At 47.9% G+C, this 20,239-nt stretch overlaps 1 long non-coding RNA gene, 4 other non-coding genes and 2 pseudogenes across 5 annotated transcripts; 1 reads left to right on the top strand and 6 right to left on the bottom strand.

Moving 5' to 3' along the window:
* Positions 1 to 955: 955 nt before the first annotated feature.
* LOC120707284 lies at positions 956 to 2,604 on the top strand. Its single transcript, XR_005688934.1, has 3 exons — positions 956 to 1,002; positions 1,843 to 1,950; positions 2,229 to 2,604. It is a non-coding gene; the product is annotated as an uncharacterized LOC120707284 (long non-coding RNA).
* Positions 2,605 to 5,909: 3,305 nt separating this feature from the next.
* On the bottom strand, positions 5,910 to 6,100 carry LOC120710889. Its single transcript, XR_005690058.1, has one exon. It is a non-coding gene; the product is annotated as a small nucleolar RNA Z112 (small nucleolar RNA).
* Positions 6,101 to 6,411: 311 nt separating this feature from the next.
* On the bottom strand, positions 6,412 to 6,510 carry LOC120710891. The gene has a single exon (XR_005690061.1). It is a non-coding gene; the product is annotated as a small nucleolar RNA R30/Z108 (small nucleolar RNA).
* Positions 6,511 to 6,576: 66 nt separating this feature from the next.
* LOC120710908 lies at positions 6,577 to 6,686 on the bottom strand. The gene has a single exon (XR_005690077.1). It is a non-coding gene; the product is annotated as a small nucleolar RNA Z107/R87 (small nucleolar RNA).
* An 85-nt stretch (positions 6,687 to 6,771) lies between these two features.
* Positions 6,772 to 6,854, bottom strand: LOC120710914. The gene has a single exon (XR_005690083.1). It is a non-coding gene; the product is annotated as a small nucleolar RNA snoR20a (small nucleolar RNA).
* A 55-nt stretch (positions 6,855 to 6,909) lies between these two features.
* On the bottom strand, positions 6,910 to 7,005 carry LOC120710864 (annotated as a pseudogene).
* A 9,898-nt stretch (positions 7,006 to 16,903) lies between these two features.
* Positions 16,904 to 19,669, bottom strand: LOC120709911 (annotated as a pseudogene).
* Positions 19,670 to 20,239: the final 570 nt, after the last annotated feature.

The following is a 20,239-nucleotide window of genomic DNA, read 5'->3' as shown; positions in this document are numbered from 1 at the left end:
TTCGGTCCCAGGAGCAAATTTTGTCTACTATTGCATCCCTGAAGGCCTGAACACGATGTGTACCAATTTGGGCCGGGAGGAAGTATCTTGTGCTTAGGAGGAAGAATGCTTGTTATATCTCACTATCTATTTGTCTTTATGCCTCTTTATCAAACTTTATGCAAGAAGCATATCCAATAATGTTTAAGTAGCTGCATATTTTGTATTTGAAATGCTTTGTACTACTACCAAGATGGATCCTTCAAATAACATCATTTAATAGGATTTCCATCCTTCTTTCTTGCAGATTCATACAGGTACCATGTCGCAAATGGATGACAATGAGTCTGCTGATTTATATCTTCAAGCACTACTCAGCTATATAGATTCATGACCAATGGTAAATATATTTCTATCTTCCAATCCTTCTGATGATTTATATCTTCAAGCACTACTCAACTATAAATCCATAAATTATGCAGTTCATGTTCTTTAATGAGTCTTTCATGTTTTTTTGTTCTATTTCCGTCTATCCACTTAATTTTTGCACTTTTGCACGAAGAAAAGTTCCATTCAATTCTATCCACTCAAATTCCTGCAGTTCTCCTGGCCAATCTTATTTTCTGGTGTGCATAGTGCATGCATGCAAAAGTTTCTGGATAAAAACTTTCCGGCCAATCCAATTGAGATGATGTGCTTTCTTTCAGAAGTTTCTGGTTAAATCTTTCTAGGGCACCCAATTAATATGAAGCGACTCCACCACTGTTTTGTGCTAAACTCTAAAATTATTATAGATCAAAGCACCTTGTTACATATTCCTGTAATTGATTGCATAAGCACGCTCCTTTAGTCCTTGAGTTTGATCATCTGATCAGAGAGTTGCTGGCACCGGCGTTTGCACGGCGACTGACACCGTCCTGAGCTGCACCAACCTGAGCGCCCTTTCCATCTGCGGGCGATCAACATCGGTCCATGGGCTGGGTTTAATCTGGAACAGATCAGTCATCAAACATCGATCTACATGTACGTGGTTATGATGTGGTCTTTAGTTATCCTGTTCAGTGCATGCTACCATATCAATTTGCAGTAGACATAATTCAGTTTCAGGATTCAGGGATTCATTTTTTGGCAGGAAGTGCATTCAGTACTTTGTTCATGTTTTTTGAAGAACCTACTTTGTTCATGTCGTTACATGTAACTTCAGTAGGAAGATGCCTTCATTGTTTTAAAAAATACACTATTTTCATGTATTAGTGCATAGATATGCATTTGTTTGAAAGATAGAGTTTGAGTTGGCATATGCTGCTTCTTTGTTTCTCTCTACTGTCAGCAAATGAACTTTGTGTTCCAGCAATTTATAATCCCCACCCCTAGCTGGGGCACATTAGGGTACCTCAGGATAGCGGAAGGTGACAGCGCTAATGAGGACCACGCCTTCACTTACAATCTCGCGCATCGCCGCCACTAAGCGTTTGCAGGGCTTTTATGAGTACAAGATATCCATCTTCCGTGCATGCATCTGGATAATTAGTGAAAAAGGAAAACAATGGATAGAGAAATCTAACAATGGATAATTAGTGAAAAAGGAAAACAATACATAGTAAATAGTTCTTAGAATGTATGTACTACTTGAACACAGTTGAAATTTTTGATATTGTTATGATTCATGTTGTTCTATTTTAAGAGTATTTGTCCATCCTTTCTCAATTCGGATGGCTGGATATGCGGACACCAATCTTATACAACTTGTCGTGGCTAGATAAGTAGATATAGAATCTATTGCTCAGAAGTTACCTGGCCTCAACTGGATCAATTATATTATTTTAACAACTTCTACGCTACTATCTGCCATTGGTATACCAGGATTTCCTGTAACTGAGACGGTTCACCCCCTGCGGTTATGCAGTTATGCAATCTCTGCTAGCTGGCATAATGTTTCCAAAAGCAATCAAGGTTACTTATACTAGAAAGGTAAAACAATTGATGCCGCAAATTGATTGTAAGTTTTTTTTACTGTGCTGGATTAACCTCATGGTTTTTCCATGCTTCATGTATGCGTTAAAAGTTTTTTGGGTTGCATGTGGATATCAATGAGCAAGAAAATATCACGTGTCGCACATAGGTTGTGTATTGCTGTGAAATTTTTTTTCTATCCGTAGCAACACACGGGCATAGACCTAGTCTGTCAAAAAAATTATAAATATATTTATTTAATATTTTTAAATAGTAAAATTCTCTTTATTTGACAGGGCTAAACGAAACAAAACAGGGTCTAAAATAAATGGCGGGGGCACGGCTGCAATGTACTATGCTGCATGCAGGGGCACCAGCAAGGCGGTTGGGCCTGCTGCAAGGCACTGTAGCTATTCAGCCCATCAAGGGAGTGCCAACGTAAGTGTTGCTGCTATGGTTCAGCCAATTCTAGCGTTTTTTCTTTTCCAGTTCTTTCTTCTTTTCTGTCGCAAAAATATTTCTTAAGAACATATTTATTCATCGATTCATGAATCAAATAATTTATCTTGAAAATGTAGATGATGAGTCATTCAATTTTATTTTCGCACTATGGTGTTATACCTATGTACGTACAATTTGCCTATATATGACATACCATACTGTTGACATGTACATTTAAAATGGTTATATACGTTGTTGTTCCCGATTAAAATTATTGATTTCTGACCGTTATCAACATCCTCCCGATCGAAATATTTCATTTCTGACAACCCGTATATCTGCTTTCATTTTTCCAATCCGTTTTCCCGTTCCCATTTTTGAATAAAAAATATGGAAACGAAAATGGTTAGAGAGTTTTCCCGACCGTTTTCATCCCTAGCTGGGGTGGGGGCGGGGCGGGGCGGGGCAGGGCGGGATCGAGGATCGTGTATCCAAAAGTTACTCGTTCTCTCCGTCCTAAAAAAACATATTATTCTAGAAATTCTAGAACAAATTAATATGGGAATAAAATAACCATATTTGCCTTTGTTTATTACTCATATTTGGTATTAATTGATTCTTGAATGCACATGCAATTTCTAAATAGAATAAGATGAGTTTTCTTTAACAAATTTTGAATCCTAGAATGATTTGTTTTTAGGACGAAGAGAGTATATGTTGTGATATGTTGGTTCTTATTTTAGCCGCACTATGAAAATATAATTGTAATACCAGAATACACGCCCACAAACTCACAACCATACGGATACATATACATACCCATACGCGCAAGCTAGACCTAGAAACTGTACACACATCAGGCCAGTCTCAGTGGAAGTTTTACGGACACAAATATCTAGACTGAAAACTAAATAACCGTGCCATATGAGTTTCATGGTGATGAAACTCTCCTCACATCCCATGAAACTTCATTCTTCTCTTTTCTTGCCATGTCAGCAAAATTGATGATATTTAATGTCATGAAACTCTCCATAAAATCCTCACTGAGACTGGCCTCATGCGTGCATCTGAAGATCGATGAAGTTGTACCATAGTAGGCTGTGGGCCCATGGCAATATCATTGTACCATCGTGCACGTCGTCCAGGACAAGTAGAAATATATTTAGATCTCGTTCGGTTATATGAAATTTATTCCGTACTAGAAATGATAGGTATAAAAAGAGATTCATGATAGATGTAAGAAAAAAAATCAGAATTTATTACAGATTGGAAACTAACTGCAACAAAATAGACTCAATCCATAAGTTGAGAGACGTGGAATCAATTATGGTCTTTTGTTGTACCTATTATAAATCTATTTTATTAAAATTAGTTTTTGACTCAGAATAAATTCCAATTTTTTATTGTATCTATTATAAATATTTTGTTGTACTTATTATTTCCGGTCTAGAACAGATCTCGTGTAACCGAACAAGGTTACCTGGGATAATCCCCCATGAGACACCCAAAGCTCAATTCCAGGAATCCGGGCCGATATACGCCGCACCCAGCTGCAACCACACCCACACGCGAACTAGCCTTGCTTCTCGTGACGTGTTGGTTCCTGAGTTAGGGCCGCACACTTGTGCAGTAGGCAAAGGCTTTTCTGTGAGCAGCCGGAAGACCTGGGCTCGAAATCCAGTTGCTACCCAGTTGTGTGCTAACCTCCTTAGAAACTAGAAATGGTCGCGGCGTTGCCGCGTATGGCTAGTGTTTGGACTATATTTTCAGATTTTCAGACTGCTCTCATCATTTCTAATCTTTTATCTTTACTGATTGCATGATTTCTGATAAGCCAACTTTAGGTGTTACAACCATGCTTTGTATATTTAAGAGTATTAAAAAACATGATTCTCCACAGTGCCATCATTTAGAGTAGACCTGATTCAGAAATCTTAACCATATGTATGGAGTAGATCAAATGATTGAAATAGAGAAATATTATATTTGTGATAGGATTCATTGCATGAAAAAAATATTAATACCATATACGAACATGGGACAGAGAAATCAAGCTTTGTAAAGTAATTTCAATTATAGAAATATCTCCTGAATGCTTGTATCTGGACAAGTATGTCCAAGATATATCTTGGTGACATACGTCCAATATAAATAAGATAAAATGGCATGATCTACATATTATCAATCTGAAACATATGATTGACCATTTTTATTTTTATGACATATTCTACTTACATCCATTACCCATCAAGTTCATTGGTGGGGTACAATTGCAAGAAGGTAGATTCTGAATAAGTCTCTGAACGTCCACTGAAAAGAGCATATCTTCATAATAGGGTCTGCAATATCTGACATTGCAGGTTAACAACCAGAAAGTCCAAACATTTTGTCAGAGCAAAGCATTTGAATTAGCAGCTTAGGAAGAAAAATACAATGATCTTCGTTGAGATATTGGAAATTAACTTCAACAGTGATGATGCACCTGTTCAAATGTGATAACACTAACAGGAATAGATATGTAAGCCGCGAAAGTACCTCCGGGAAAGTTGTTCAATAGCACTTATGGTCCATGGGAAGTTTAATTTACACACACACACACACACACACACACACACACACACACTTTTATGTGTTACCTTCTCATGATCGCAAGTATCCCAACCTGAATGAAAATGAAACAGATATCAATCAAAATAATACAGCTAGTTACAGTACTTGGTTATTCTGGTAGAGGTCCTGATTTCAAGTTCCACCTCACACAGCTACTGCTCCTGTCCTCCAGAGTTGACAGTAGAATTATATGAATTGTGAACTAATTTAAGAACACATTGCGAAGTGCATTTGAGCTATGTATTATGAATTTATGATTGTTGGAGGCCCAACTTGTGGAAATTGCACGAAAAGCAAAGACAATGAGGTCTGTTACCACATCAAGAGCTCTTCTCCTATATATAGAAGAACTTGAGCTTCAGCAATCGATATCATGGCATCACCTTACACAAAATTGTACAGCGGTTTGATTGCCGCCAATATATCAAATTGAACATAATCATATATTATCAATGGGAGACATGAGAAGTATGCTAATACCAGGATATGTCCAGGATATGTCTGAAACACACATTAGTTTAATCTGCGTCAAAAGTTAAATTCATGTCTGAGAATTTTTACCTTAGGCAAGGATACTAACCTTCTTTCATCAGTGAGATTTCCTTGTCAGCTGCATATATGGACAATTGCATTCTTGCTTCTCAGCATGTTCAGAATCTGTCATGTGGATTTTCAGTGTTGACTAATTTGAAGTCCGAACTGTATTTAAAAAGATGGATGATACATGTCAAAGCACCATGCAACAAATCTTGTGCCATTATTTAACTACGGTACAGATAAAGACAAAGCTGTTGACAACACACGCTCTTCGACGCAACTCAGAAAAAACTTGCGCTAGGATAGTTAAATTGTAATATATAGAAAAGTGGAATAATGGTAGGCACAATGCACAAAAGCTACAATAACATAACAGATAGTATCATACAATCCCTCAAGAGAGCCAATTTAAATCACACCACATCTGAATCAAACATCTGCATATGAGAACTCCACCCCAGACCAAACCACAAAGGTTATGGTTTCAGGATGGACACCTGCAGATGAGAGAAGCAGCTGCTGGATAACAGTGTCAAACGGCACTTCCTGTCGGTAGGTCTTGACCTAGCATTACAGAAACAAGGAAAACATATGAGCTAGCATTACAGAAACATATAACTAAAATACCATGATCTAATCTAAATAATGGTTAAGCCTGAGGAAGACCAAGCACTTGTCAAAGTAAATGATATGCAATTGTAGGAATGTTAAATGGCATCTTATAAAATTGCTTACACTGGTTAAAAGAAACTGTGAAAAGAGATTTCAAACAGCAATAACAAACTGAGTCATAGCATCATTTGAAAAGAATTGACTGCTTCACTCATGCCGCAGAAGCCTCAAATCAAACAATTTACTTCAAAACAATAATACATTGGATGTGATATCTAGTTACTCAGTGGCGGCAATAGGTTTATTGGTTCGATTCTGCTAGCAAGCATCCTCAATGTCTTCAGAAGAGGGACCTTGTTTGTCCTTATCACAACAAACCCCTCCATCCAATACAAACAACATAAATCTAATCTGGCAAATAAACTGAATATAAGAGAGATTTCAGATGGCTCAGTTTAGTGGGATAATCGGCATACAGATCAATCTCAATTTTCAAAGATAGACATGTGATTTGGTCTGTTGAGCTTGAATATTTCCAAGTCATCACAGCCATCTGATTCAAATTTCCATCTAACCACAAAAGCAACAATAAAAGTACCAACAAGCAAATGTGCAGCAAAGTACATGCATGATTATTCAACCTCAGATCGTCCTAGTTCATGAAAATATCAACAGATCAGGCAAATATTTACCTATTCTGCAAGCATCAGGTCATCAAAGGCCAAGGTCCACTAAAAGAATAACAATAACATAAAGACAGGAATGAAAGACAAAACAAAACGTGTCAGATTGAAGTATTATCAGCACCATTTTGGAAGGAATCAGATAGGGATAACTGTACGTATTTTACTTGTGTTATCATCATTCACGCATCAAATTAAATCATCGAGCACATGGTGTGCATGGTTCATGAATGAGGCATGCTCGACTGCACATGGAGCTCCGCCGCGGCCGCCGCCCGCCGGGTCCGCAGTATTCACCGAAGCCGGATCCGCCTGTGCCGCGCCCGTCCCACCGCGGATCCGCCACCTACGGCCGCCGCTGCCCACGAACGGGGCCGCCGCCAACTGCACACGGAGCTCCGCCGCGCCCGCCGCCTGCGGCCGCAGCATCCGCCGCTGCCGGATCAGCCTGGGCCGCGCACGTCCCACAGCGGATCCGCCACCTGCGGCCGCCGCCGCCCGCGAATGGGGCCGCCAAGAAGCGGCCACCACCAAGTGCGTCGAGGGAGGGAGGCGCCGGGACGCTGCGGCCAGCCGAAGGCGAGAGGCGGGGCGGAGCTGGAGGCGAGAGACGAAGGGCAGAGGCCGGCGGGCTCTCGAGGCGGCGGCGGCGATGTTGAGGAGGAGGAAGGGAAGAGGAAGAGGGAAAAGGAGAGAGGACTGCAGTATGATTTCGTAAGAGACTGAGGGCTTTTTGAAAAATGACTGGGATTTGCCCGATCTGGACCGTCCGCCTGGCCGATCCGACGGCCGGGAACGGCCGGCGACGTGGCACGCTGACATCGCACCTTTTGGTGCATGAATCGTAGTATAGAGATAACAGTGCAGAGGGTTCCGCATCCACACCATTGAAGCAAGATTACGCGTGAGGTTCCTGCCTGTTCCGGGCCAAGGAAAAATTTCTCGTTGGAAAAAAAATCTGAGAAAATCGATAGGGTAACCGGTTGGATATAAATTCTTGGTAATTTTGAACCCGTATTTACCCTTTACCTTCTAGGCCACATGTTTTTTTCATTTCTAAGTATTGTGATGTCTTGTTTTTCATATTAGATTGTTTGGAGATAATCTAAACATAGTGTAGCATTCATTTACAATTACCGAACAACAATCTCAACCTGGGTACACCATATTATATTGCTTTTGGAGATAATTGTAAATGAATGCTACACTATGTTCGACACTATGTTTTCATATTAGCTTTGATGCAGCTCATCAAAGATTTGGTTGGCTCTGTTTATTTGGTCAATCTGGGTATTCAGATCCACATCACTGTCACCAGCAGATGATCCTGAAAAATGCATCCACTAAGTCGTCCATTGCAGAAAGCAAAGTCAAGCTACTAGCCGCATATTAACATGTTAATCCTCAAAACCGCATTACAAATCTCTCATTTCCCCAACCCAACAAACAAATCAAAGAATCATTGTGCACCTGCTTGCTACCAAAACTGTGCACCTATATCTGCCATCAAAATGTGCCCGTAATCTGGTGCAGGGAGGTGCAGGTCCCCACGACGGCGACGCACACTCCGACCACCAGTATGCCGACGATCGCCGCGACCTCGGCGCGGCGGACGCCTCCTCTGGGCACGTAGATCCTGAGGTAGCTCAGGCACGGGAACAGGACGGCCACCGTGACGTTGAGCGAGGACCCGATGAAGGACATGAGGTAGCCGAAGAAGGGCACCGTGCACACCGCCACCACCGTGCTAGCGAGCACGGCGGTGCTTGTCGGTACCTCAGGACTGGGGTACCCCCTCTTGCTATGTCAAGACTCGTGTAGTTATCCGTAACTACGCCCTAAGGAGCTAAGCAGCCGGATCCCTAGGGTCTGGCTCCATCTCACCGGACCAACAGCCCCGGACCCGCTTCCCGCTCGGGACAGGTCCGGTGTCACCACGTGTCCTGGAGAAGAAAACGCTCAGGGCCAAAACGGCCGGGGGCCCCCGGACCCCATATACTATCCGGACCCCTCTTCGGGAGGGAACAGACACCCCGCCTGGGGGGTCCGGAGCCGCCACGTGTCCGCAGACGCAGATACGCGCGCGGCTACCAAGCTTCCTCGGGAAGACTTGGCCACCTACCGCATTCAATGCGGGAGACGTTAAGAGCGCTCTGCCACAGCAGAACCCGAGGAGACTTTCGCCAGGCTGTACTGTTGACCGCGTGTTACCAAGGTACACTGTGCAGCCGCTGGCGCCACTCACACCGCGCACGTCAGTCTGCTACACTAGTTAGACACAACAACTCGGCGACGGAGTATCATAACGCCTACGCGGTAGACCCAACAGTCTACGCCGCAACCTACACTGCCTCAACGGGCGTCTCACAGATGGGACGGGAGAAGACTCCCCTCGGTCAGAGCATCTACAAGGCGATGAAGCGTATCTGGCAAGAGAGGCTGCGCCACTGTAGCTCCATTAGTGCCTATAGTATACATCCATGTTGGACCCACCTGTCGGGGCCCAACACCTGTGTACGCGCCCTCCTTGCTCTATAAAAGGGAGGCGCCCATTAGAGAAAAGGTCAAGCAAAAATAAAGACTTGGCGCCAGAGGATAGACCCATTCATTCCTAGTGCAATATACCACACAGTGGATGTAGGGTATTACGCTCCGGCGGCCTGAACCACTTAAAATCCGTGTGTTCTTGCGTTCTTGCCCGGAAGCTAGATCGGCCTAATAGCTTAGCACTTCCCCGACTACTCCCCCTCGTGGAAAAGGCGGGTGCGTTCCGCCACCCGGCTGTGGGTGGCCCCAAAAGCTCCACGACATTTGGCGCCGTCCGTGGGGACGTGCAAGCATTGGCTAGATCTCCAAGCTTCTAAGGCTGAGCTCATCCTCTGCAACAGTGGCGAGAAGATGAAAAGAGGCATGGCAGCACCTACGCCACATGTCACTGCGCTGAGGCACCAGCGCCCTCGGTGCGGCGGTGCACAGCAGCGACGCCTACTGTGCGTCGCCACTGCGATGCCTCAGAGCCGGCACGGTGGTGCGCGGGGGCGACACCTATTGCGTGTCGCCCTGCGCCATCTCAGTGTCGGCTCAAGGCTTTCTCTCAAGCAACCGCCAGGGATCCCCGGTGGCGGCGTGATGTTGGCTCAAGGCTTTCTCTCAACACGAAGCCTGGAGCCAACCACTGTCGCCCGGGGGAAGTTGATCGTCGACTCCTTCCTCCCCAGGACCGAGTCTCTCTCGGTGCTGCTACAGGCAGGACTCCGCCACTAGGCGCGGGGGCCCAACGCCAGCACCAAGATCGAGCCGGCAAACGACCGCCCTTCTACACGCTCCGTGCTCATCCAAACGAGCACCCAGCTCGAGATGAGCGGTCATCGGGCCGGCTTCCGACGGCAGACGGCGACAGCTGGCAACGGCAGGGCCACTCCCATTCAAAGCCAAAGAATTTGTTCCTATGCCATCTGAGCGTAGGACAATTCTTGTGCTGGGAGGAGCTTTGCAAGCTCCCGAGGTGATGCTGGATGATGCTGTACAAGCACGTCCAGGGCACCATCGCCCCAACGACTCAGGAGAGCCCCCAAGATGGCAGCTCCACTACGGCCAGCAACATGCACGCCTTACGAGGCGACGACTGTAGGTTATCACTAGATAGGTTTGAGTGTGTTTCTCCTTTGTAATGATTTGGTGCCTACGTGTGGTCCAGAGCGGTAAAGGTCCGCCCTTGTAAACCCGATCTCTGGCTTCATCGCACAAACAGGCGACACCAGCAAGTAGTCCAGAGCGGTAGAGGTCCGCCCTCGTAATCCCGACCTCTGATGTACACCACGAGTCAAGCAATAAAGGAGATTTGCTTTCTCAGTCCTATCTTTACTTTAACCTAATAGCACTTGTTCGTTCAACCTGCGTGTTTCTTTCTCCCGCACGGAGTTTTTTCTTTAGTGGCTAACAATCCAAATTGAGTTGCTAGCTTGTGGTCAGGTTGGGACACCCCTTCTAGCTGGAAGGCAGTTCGGACCCCTAGGGACCTGCTCAGGAGAAGTGGTGCCCGTATCCTGAGGTAGAGAAGTTCTGCGTAGCTTAGCCTGGTAATGTACCCTAAGCCTATGTACTTCGCTGCCCTGTTACGAGTCCCCTAGTATCCGAGTCTGCTATCCGTAGAGGTCCCGGGCTCCTTTCTAGTATAAGGCCTGGTTTCCTACACCTTGCTACAAGACCCGGTGACGTAATTCATGGGATCGTCAGCAACGCTCCAAGTCCACTCCGGTGGCCCGCTCCGGCGGAGACCGCTCGCCATGGTCGCTCCAAGTCCACTCTGGTGGCCCGCTCCGGCAGAGACCGCTCGCCACGGTCGCTCCAAGTACACTCCGGTGGCCCGCCCCGCGCGGAGACCGCTCGCCACGGTCGCTCCAAGTCCACTCCGGTGGCCCGCCCCGGCGGAGACCGCTCGCCACGGTCGTTCCAAGTCCACTCCGGTGGCCCGCTCCGGTGGAGACCGCTCGCCACGGTCGCCTGAAGCCGGGTCCGGGGAAGTAGTGCTTGCTCCTTGGGCAGTTCGAGGTCCGCTTAGCTCGGTTCCGTACCCTAAGCCTGCACCTTCGCCACCCTATGGAGAGCACTCTAGTACTTGAACCTGGCGACAAGTGCTACGGCCTTGAAGGGGTCCGGAGCACCCGCTCTCGACATGGGCACGCCAACGCAATCTGCATTGCGTCATGATAATGGCCCACCTGCGGGTTCGTAACTCTCCCGAGGTGGGCCCGGGGGCCACTGTCGGTACCTCAGGACTGGGGGTACCGCCTCTTGCTATGTCAAGACTCGTGTAGTTATCCGTAACTACGCCCTAAGGAGCTGAGCAGCCGGATCCCTGGGGTCCGGCTCCATCTCACCGGACCAACAGCCCCGAACCCGCTTCCCGCTCGGGACAGGTCCGGTGTTACCACGTGTCCTGGAGAAGAAAGCGCTCAGGGCCAAAACGGCCGGGGGCCCCGGACCCCCCATGGGGTCCCGGACCCCCATATACTATCCGGACCCCTCTCCGGGAGGGAACAGAAACCCCGCCTGGGGGGTCCGGAGCCGCCACGTGTCCGCAGACGCAGATACGCGCGCGGCTGCCAAGCTTCCTCGGGAAGACTGGCCACCTACCGCATTCAATGCGGGAGACGTTAAGAGCGCTCTGCCATAGCAGAACCCGAGGAGACTTTCGCCAGGCTGTACTGTTGACCGCACGTTACCAAGGTACACTGTGCAGCCGCTGGTGCCACTCACGCCGCGCACGTCAGTCTGCTACACCAGTTAGACACAACAACTCGGCGACGGAGTATCATAACGCCTACGCGGTAGACCCAACAGTCTACGCCGCAACCTACACTGCCTCAACGGGCGTCTCACAGATGGGACAGGAGAAGACTCCCCTCGGTCAGAGCATCTACAAGCCGATGAAGCGTATCTGGCAAGAGAGGCTGCACCACTGTAGCTCCATTAGTGCCTATAGTATACATCCATGTTGGACCCACCTGTCGGGGCCCAACACCTGTGTACGCGCCCTCCTTGCTCTATAAAAGGGAGGTGCCCGTTAGAGAAAAGGTCAAGCAAAAAGAAAGACTTGGCGCCAGAAGATAGACCAATTCATTCCTAGTGCAATACACCACACAGTGGATGTAGGGTATTACGCTCCGGCGGCCCGAACCACTTAAAATCCGTGTGTTCTTGCGTTCTTGCCCGGAAGCTAGATCGGCCTAATAGCTTAGCACTTCCCCGACTACTCCCCCTCGGGGAAAAGGCAGGTGCGTTCCGCCACCCGGCTGTGGGTGCCCCCAAAAGCTCCACGACAAATCTGCATTGCGATTCATGAGCGAATCAAGAACATCGATCGGTGGGCGCGTACCTGAGATCACGTTGCTGAGGTTGAGGCAGCTCCGGGAGAAGGAGGCGCCCTTGTCGCGACGGAGGAGGTGCTGCGCCTCCATGCTCGCGGCATCCTCGCCGCCGTCCTTGCCCGGAGCGAGGAGGGGCTCGTCGAGAGGGCTCCCCTGCCCTGCCATTGTTGCCGGCGTGCACGCCTTGCTGGAGACGGCAAGATCAGGTTCCCATAGGGCAGATAGAATTTTTCCTTCGTATCTAGAAGAACACAGCAACAGATTGAAGAGGAGAGTCCGGCCGGCTTGGAGGTTGCCCCCTGTAGATTTTGCACGCAGGGCCACCGTTTAAGCACTAACGCGCATGTGTAAAATCAGTCGTAATCCCGTTTAATAAGCGGAGGTGGGTACCATCGGCTGTAAGTAGTTTTTAATTTAGCTTCACCACGTTTTATCCCTTCAATTAGCCCTTAATCCAGAACACCTTGCTAGCAGGTGTTTCTTTTCTTTGAGAATTTTTGCTAGCAAGATTTGTGAACTTGAAATAGAAAGTCGTAATGAGTGGTGGAAATTTGTCGGTCACCATGAAAAATGCCATCCAGTAGCAGTGTTCTCCAATCTCTAAATAGAGAATCGAAATTGAAGATGTATAAATTTGGACCATTCTGTATATCTCCTTGTCAATTGATTAAGATTTGGTTTTCCTTGAGTCACCCTATCATAGTCATTGGATCTAAATCCAACTGTCCAGATTTACCTTCTCTCTTATCTTTTTCTCACCTCCCACATCCGCTCATCTTCCTCGCAAATCGTCTTCTTTGCACCTTCTACGCGACCCTCCGCTGCCTCCGCCTCCCTCTCAACTCCGGCGGCATCCCTCTTCCACGGTCCAACACTAACCCATTTAGCTGAGACGCCCCCGCCGCATTCACCCCCCCCACCCCCCCGCCCCCCCCCCCCCCCTCACCCAGATCCTCGACCGCCCGGCTTCAGCGGCGCCCTCACCGCCTCCGCTCAACTATCGTCTCTCCTGCCTCCACTGCCGGCCGGTGAGCCGCCTGAAGCTCCCTCTACAAGGCACCGAGGGTTGCCCCAAACCCCCCATAACCTATCCTTAAACCATCATCTTCATTCAATTTTTAGTATACATCTTGGTTATTGATGGATAAGTAAGATTTCAATCGATTGATGAGTAAATATGATATTATAAATCATAATAAGCTTTACTGCTCCCATTTTTTATTCTCCAGAGTTGATCAATCACCCCTCCAATCCGAGCACTCACTTTGAAAATTGTTGTGCATCTTTGTGGACATTTCCCTTCTAATGAAACGAGTCAGGTTAGCGTGTACTGTTGGAAAATTCTCCACATGATAGGGGCAAATGAGGAGAGTAAATGTTCATTGTAAGCAGCCCCACATGTAAGGGAGATATATCCTAAGATGTGGACCAACCTTGAGTACATTTAGCACATAGTGAAGGACCGGACAGGCGACCATAAAATTTCTCTGAGAGAACAAGGACTATGTCCCGAATTCAACCCGACACACCTTTCTTCTAACTGCCAAGGTGACATAAGACAACTCGTGGTTAGAAAAAAAACTCGACGCAAAACGGAAGCACGCGAAAAGCTATCTACTTGCACAACACAAAGCGGAAGCACAGAATAATCAGAGCACCGAAAAAGCTTTTCCAAACTGATTCGTAAAAGAGCTTTTTTCAAAGAGCATGCAATGATTTAACAATAATTAGCAAAGCTCAAAACAGGTGGAAGCAAAGCTTGACTAAATAGCTAATTAAGAGTCTCACCAAAATGATTAGAACTAATCGCTACAAAAGAGTTCTCTTAATTGAACATGCAAAGACTAACAGAGATTATCCAGCACAAAAAGCTAAAACAAGCAAGGACTAACGGAATAAGCAAGATCAAGTACTAAATAACACAAGCTAATTAACTAGACCAATCAGAGAGCATGAATTAAATAGCTTGAGCAAAAACAATGCAAACCTAGCCTTGATTTCCTTTTGTCCTCGTGCTGCTTGAACTGTGAGCATGCGTCTGACTTCTGTGCCTGCCGCCAGGGAGCGACCGGCCTGCTGCCGTGGCCTGCCGGCCTGCTAGCGCACTCATTGGGCTGCCTGCTGCCGCAGGCCTTGGGCTGCCTGCCCCGTGCAGCCTCTCGTGCTGTGCGCTGCGTGCTGTGCCGAGCAGGGTTTTTTATCCCGACCGGTTAACCCAAACCGCCGGCCACCGGTTCCGGTTTACCGGACCGGTTGGACCGGTAACCAGTGGAAACCGGTTGAATTCAAATCCAAATTCAAATAAATTCAAAAACTCCCGTGCAACCGGTTCCGACCGGTTTACCGGCCGGTTTGACCGGTTTACCGGCCGGTTTTACCGGTTTACCGGTCGGTTTGATCGGTTTGAATTCGAATCCAAATTCAAAAGCTCCCGTGCAACCGGTTTACCGGCCGGTTTGACCGGTTTACCGACCGGTTTTACCGGTTTACCGGCCGGTTTTACCGGTTTGCCTGGTGGGCCTTAATGGGCCGGCCCATTTTTTTCTTTTTCTTTTTTGATTTAACTTCAACTCCCCGCAAACTATACTAAATGAACGAATTTTTGAGAAAATTTGACACCATTAGATTCGTTGCACCTTGAAGTATTTTTAGGAATTTTTTGAGATTTTCCATTTTTTGGAATTCAAATTTAAAATTTGAATTTGGGCCGGTTTCTAACCGGCCGGAACCGGAACCGGTCCGGGCCGGTAAGACCGGTAACCGCGGTAACCGGACCGGTTCCGACCGGTTTTTTAACCCTGGTGCCGAGCGCTCCGCGTCCCTCGAGCCGGCCCCGCATGTACAAATTTATCCATCTTTTTACTGGAGCTCCGAACAGACACGCCACCTTCACGACTTCGCTTCGTCTCGACACAAGCTTCGCGATGACGTCACGTGCCCTCCGCCCAAACCGGTCAAACCTGTCTCCTCCGGTTTTGAGGTCAAACCGGTCAAATCCTCTCGCACACTACCGCACGACGTAACTGACTCCCCAGTTTTGAGGTCAAACCGGTCAAACCGCCGATGTCGAAGCGTGTCCGACATCCCGCCGAGTCTTGACGCCTTCGAGTCGTCCGCGCGCGCCTGCCGCACGGGCCGCCTACTTGGCTCGCCATCGTCCTCGCCGACTTGGCCGACATCGTCTTCATCACCATGTACTCTTGCTCTTCCGTGCACCGTGGGGACCATCCATGGCTCCGCACGGCCTCCTCGGGTCTCTCAGTTCAGGCCTACTCGTATTCACTCTTCACCTTCTTGGTCCCTCGGCATGAACCTTTCGCTTCTCCAAGCCTACTTGCGTCTATCCTTCACCACAGTCCTTTAGCATGATTCTTTCGCCTGACCTTCACCACGCGCCATCGACCGCCATGCCGCATTCTACACCTGTACATCACTAGCCAAGAGATACATCAAATCCACACGATATTGTCAATCACTCATCATCCAAAGGTGACCATCATTGGTCCTCACATAGTGTGCTGGCTTACAAGAGAATAAAGAAGCCTATGGAGGGAGAGAGAGATATTTCAGAACAGAGCCTCCAAAAGGAGAAGAGAAGAGAGGGAAGAAGGAGATTGGAGAGGAGATCTTGCAAGGGAGTAAGAGAGAATCGTCCTCAAGGTTGTGAAGCTTCAGATCCACGTCCTTGTGCCTCCAATCAGCTATTCCACCATCCTTGGTTAGATCCTTCTATATTCGAGTTTGCAGCCCTAAATTTTATTGTTGTCCAAGACAATGAAATCTTGATGTATGTGAGCCTCTAGTGTTATCTAGAGAGGATAATGTTATAATCCCACAAGCATATAGTGAAAGAAGATTGGCTGATTTGGTCCCGTAATTTTTCCTCTGATTTAGGGGTTTTCCACTTTAAATTTTGGTGTCTCTGATGCTACTGCCGATTTTCTCTACAATATGCGTGATGCATATGTTGCCCTGTGTGAATAGGTTGATATCTTGGGCTGATTTCCGCTGCCACTGACCTGCTGCGTTAGTGTGGTTTTCCCAACATGTACAACTATACACCCTATGTTTGGGTAGAGGCAGTTTACGGTTCTGCGTTGCTTGTGCAGCCAAATACGAGCCCGTATCATGAGCATAACCTGAACAGCGCAGTGTACTATTAGTATGGAGCAGAACTGAATAACCAATACAATCTCAGCCAATGTAATTACAAGTTGCCAAAAATATTAGATTTCAAGTCAGCACATATACTCTGTTTTGTCAGTTGTACAACAGGAAATCATCTTAGAAAGTGCCTATAATTTGCCGCACGGAAGTGTAGGTGCCGGTGACGGCTACGAACACTCCGATGATCAGGATGCCGGTGATCGCCGCGATCTCGATGCGGCGAATCCCCTTGGCCTTGTAGATCTTAAGGAAGCAGAGGCTGGGGAATATGACTGTCGCCATGACGCTGAGGAACGATCCGATGAACGACATGAGGTAGCCGAAGAACGGCACCGTCGAGGCCACCACCGCCGTGCTGACAACCACCACGGTGCTGATGGCCACCCTCGCCGGCCCGCTGCCGCACGGCACCGAGAACTTTTCCTCGATCGCCGCCGTTATTGGTGCCGCCAGCAGCGCGTACTTGGCCAGCGGGTTGATCAGCGTCATCAGGATGGCGACCTTGGTGTAGAGCTTTCCCGAGGGCAGGTTCAGCGTGACCTGCGACTGCACGTCGTCGCCGTAGATCATGTAGCCCAGCATCGCTGTGAGTCCGTAGTTGACGCTGCAGAGCACGGAGGAGATGAGCAGCACCTTGGAGAAGTGCTTGTTGTTCCTCATGGAGGAGTAGATCGTCGGGAAGACGGCGTGGCCGGTGAAGCAGACGAAGTAGAGGCCCAGCGAGGTCGGCAGGCCGCTCAGGTTGAGGACGCTGGTGCTGTTCCGGTGGAACCCGGTTCCGGCGAGGCCGGCCCAGACCAGCGACACCGTGAGGACCGCCGACGAGACGAGCCCGACCGCCGACACGTAGGCGAGCACGCCGAGGTTCTTGAGCCATGTGGTGGGCAGCACGACGGAGGCGGCGAGCGCGATGAACAGCTGCTTCCCTTGCAGCCGGTAGCCGAGGGGTCCACGGTGGCGCCGGAGAAGAGCTTGTCCGAGGTTTGTCGCCCTCGAGGACGAGGAAGCTGATGGCGACGAGGTAGAGCTCGACGTACATGAAGGCGGCGACGGCCCTCCGGCCGGCGGACCCGAAGGCGAAGGCGCCGATGTCGGGGTAGCTGGCGACGGCGGCGGGGTCGGCGCGCATGCAGCGCTCGATGAGCGTGCCGGTGTAGTAGCAGATGGCGCCGACGAGGGCGAAGAGCGCGAGGCTGAGCCACCCCCCGCCCTGCGCCACCGCGTACGGCATGGAGAGGACGCCGATCCCGGACACGGCGTTGGTGAGGTTGAGGCACGTCCGGGAGAAGGGACGCGCCGCCGTAGGACGGGAGCTGCGCCGCCTCGAGGTCCTCGCCTTTTCCGGGGCAGGAGCGGCTCGGTGAGCGTGCTCACTGGCAGCACCGCGGGCGCGAGCGTTCTTGTCCTCCATTGCTGATCGATCCGCTGGGTAGAGAGCGATGGACAGTGGAGACGGGAGAGGATGGGATGAATCTGTCAGAGCAGGGGTCGTTTGTGGAGCAGCCAGATGGAGTCTAGCTAGGTCCCGATGATGATCGAATTTATCGAGGATCTCAAGGCTAGTTTGATGGAAGAAGCACCGAGTGTTCAGCTATATATTGAGCGCAAAAGCTAGCGTGCGTGTGGTGAATGAAAACGAAGCTTCCGACGACGCCTGTAGTGATTGGCTGCGTTGCTATCGCAGTCTCGCAGTCGCAGACTCCTGCCCACGGTGCTGCATTGGGGCCACGTGTCCAAGGTGAGAAACGTTACTAGCACATGCACCTGCATGTAATCCAAACGGACAAAGGCAGCCCACCTGCTCCTTCACGTTTCACTCACAGTTCACGTGTCGAGTGAGAAGAAATATGTATAATCCAAATTCAAAACTAAAATAAAATATTCGGAAGCAAAATAAAATGTTAAAAAACAAAGTATAATTTCTGAATACAACGGACAATATTGTTTCGAATAAGAAAAAATCTTCTAAGAACAACTAAAATGTTTCATAATGAGATATAAAGAACAAAAATGTTTAAAAACATTATCTAAACGTAGTTAATCTTGATCAAGTTTTGAAGATTCTCCATGTGAGGAACATGAATATGTAATTGGAATTTTATTTTAACGTACACTTATTTTGCAACCTGTATTTTTGTTATATGCAAATATATATGTGGAACAAAATTTGAAGTCAGCTAGTCTCAATGTGTTTCATGGCATTGATTCTATGCCACATCATCAATTCTGCTAATAAAACGAGAAGAAAAGAAGGAAATTTCATGGGATGAAATAGTAGTTTCGACCCATGAACTTACCCGATATATAGTTACCTAAATCTCAGCTAGGTACATAGCTAAACAGATGACAATCGCGCTTAGAAATCAAACACGATGTGGATAGGTTTAAGCAAATCAACAATAGTGAAGTTCCATAGTCAAATAGGATGGCCATCGCATAACCAGATTCACATGGCATCAATTTGACTAGTCCGGGACACACAAAAGCTAAAAAGTGGAAGAAACAAACTTTGGTCTGCAATACAACTTAAACCTGATGAACAATAGAAGGCTGCCACATGAGCAGCAATTACACTGATTCTGGAATTCGTTGATGAGCGAATCAACGATTATTTAGCCATCACTAGCTGACGAACCGTAGACACCAACAATACTAGGGAAAAACCCCCCGATTGAAACATCTTCAACTACTAAAAATTGGAGATGATTGTACACTTAACACAGATAAAAGCAACATTACATACTGGAACAAACAAGTCATCTCAATCATGAGCTTACCTTGGAGCATGACACCAGCAAGGAACAAACCAAGCATCATAGGTGCCGCTCGACAAAAATAAATTTCCCCGGCTGACCGTGGCCACGGGAGGCTGGGAGACTCGGCTCGAGAGCTGAACCGAATCATTGGTGGCTCACACTCTTGATAGACACGCACGGCCCCCAACAGTAGCCGACGATCGAGAGCCCGTCATCGGCGGAGAACGACGCGACCGGCCACGTACGGGCCCGCCGGGACACTCGAAGCGGCAAATATGATTGGCGTGCTCGTTCCTTAAATAAAAATGAAGATTCGCGTGCTCCTTCCTTTAAAAATAAAGATTCGACTGTGTCCCTGTCGCCGGGTTGTCGTACGTTCGGGAACTAGTACGACTTTGCGGCAAAAAAATGTGATAGCGAGCGAGACACTGCTCACTGCTCCCACCATCAGTATCCGATGTTTAATAAGAATAGGAATCGAATTAGCTGCTGATTGACTGACGAGGAATCATTAAAGAAATGAAAGGGTGTGCTTGTTAAACAAAGCAGCGTCGAGCGGCGAGCCGAGCTCGCGGCGTGTCGGGTGCGCCCCCGCCGACTCATGCATTTTTTAATCTTTTTTTTATTCCCC

This window comes from Panicum virgatum, chromosome 5K (assembly GCF_016808335.1).
Source record: "Panicum virgatum strain AP13 chromosome 5K, P.virgatum_v5, whole genome shotgun sequence".
NCBI classification, from domain to species: Eukaryota; Viridiplantae; Streptophyta; class Magnoliopsida; order Poales; family Poaceae; genus Panicum; species Panicum virgatum.
Note: the sequence above shows the minus strand (reverse complement) of the source record. Positions and strands in the feature narration are given on the sequence as shown.